The sequence below is a fragment of the Penaeus monodon genome, chromosome 25 (genome assembly GCF_015228065.2).
Source record: "Penaeus monodon isolate SGIC_2016 chromosome 25, NSTDA_Pmon_1, whole genome shotgun sequence".
Lineage (NCBI taxonomy): Eukaryota > Metazoa > Arthropoda > Malacostraca > Decapoda > Penaeidae > Penaeus > Penaeus monodon.
The window spans coordinates 33,396,665-33,398,153 of NC_051410.1; the positions used below are offsets into that span (position 1 = coordinate 33,396,665).

The following is a 1,489-nucleotide window of genomic DNA, read 5'->3' on the forward strand; positions in this document are numbered from 1 at the left end:
TGATTTTTGGTTATTCAATATTTTTATATTTATTTAAAGCTCGTCGTTGCCCAGCATAGTTTGTGATACCGTTAAGAAGTCGCAGAAGGAAATTTGTAATTTTTAAAGTTTGATTTTCTAGAGGAACAAAAATAAAGAAAATGTCTTGAATCATAATTGTTCTAGAAACTGGGTAGACATGTTACGAAAGTTAAAGTTCTTCCAAACCATTAAGGTATGCAATCATTAGTTTTCATTTTTTTCTTTGGTGCATCGAAGCTCTGCTATGGTGTTTCCAAGCAAGAAATGAGACGTAAAATTCTTTGGGTGATTAAATGCAATGAAAACCAGGATATCACCATCACCCTGCGTAAGTGCAAAGAGGAGTTTATAGTGAATTATTCCCAAAGTAGCCCAGAAGTGGGTCTTTGGCAGCTCTAACGGATTTTCCCTTGCTCAGTAAATGAACCACTTAAGAATGTGTATTTTTTCTGGCAGTAGTAGAAAGCATAAGTAGCAACAAGTTAAATTTGGTGCAGATATTACCAAGAAGTAATAAAGATTCAGAGTAGTAGGCTCGGATAATTTTTCGATTCTTTGCGGCCAAACTGGAGAGACAACACGTGTAGTTTAAAGACGACAAGGTATTGTCTTGAGCTCGTTTTATTTATGCAGCGGACCGCAACTCGCCACTCCAGTTAAACTTGTGTACGGCGTGCCAGCGAGAAGAATTGGAGGTTTTTTCGTTATTTTGTTAAGAGAGACAGAACTCGCGCAAGGGAATTAATTTAGGCCTGTAGCTATCATGCACGGAAGTTTTGGTCGTACAAATAACGTTTGCATTGCATCTTGCGAACTGGTGGCCGGTCACCATCAAAGAACGAACCAACTTTGGCACTAAAAGTCATGTCAGGGCTTATATAAGCTTCGCGAAATATTACCCGTAGTGGCCCTCCTCAGTCGCGTCAAGATTATTAGAACGATGTCGCTTACGGAAAAATAGCCATTTATTTTGCAGGCCTATCCTTTCAACTGATTGTCATGGAGATGGTATTGAAAACCTTTATATTGTGTATTGACTTCATGCAAACAGTGGAAGGTTTCCTGTTATTGTTACCGAGGCAGCAGCTTTTATTTTGGTTTGCATCATACACCACTGCCATGGTTATTTTACCAGTGTTTTAATGGGATTTTAGTAGAAATGATTGTTGTTATGATGATTATTGTCATAGTGTTTTATTAGCTTGTGCAGTTTTTATGGGTTGCAATTTACGTTGATTGGTTCCTGCTGTAATAGTAGTCTATTAATTTCTATTATTATTAATGAAATCAGTAGTAATTGCATCATTAATATTACTAACGTCGAATAGTTAGTCAATGAGTAGTAATATTACGAGTGGTGATGTTAGTTACAATTACACCAAATGTAGGCTGCTATTGGCAGTGGGAAAGAAAGTTGGAATACTAATAGTAAATCTTTTAACCTTCGGAGTGACTTTTTTCTGTCAAC

General features: G+C 36.9%; 1 protein-coding gene across 1 annotated transcript in view; it reads left to right on the forward strand.

Annotated features, from left to right (window-relative positions):
- LOC119589156 overlaps positions 1 to 1,489 on the forward strand; it is a gene marked incomplete in the record, with an annotated part of 81,195 nt that overhangs the window by 64,494 nt on the left and 15,212 nt on the right.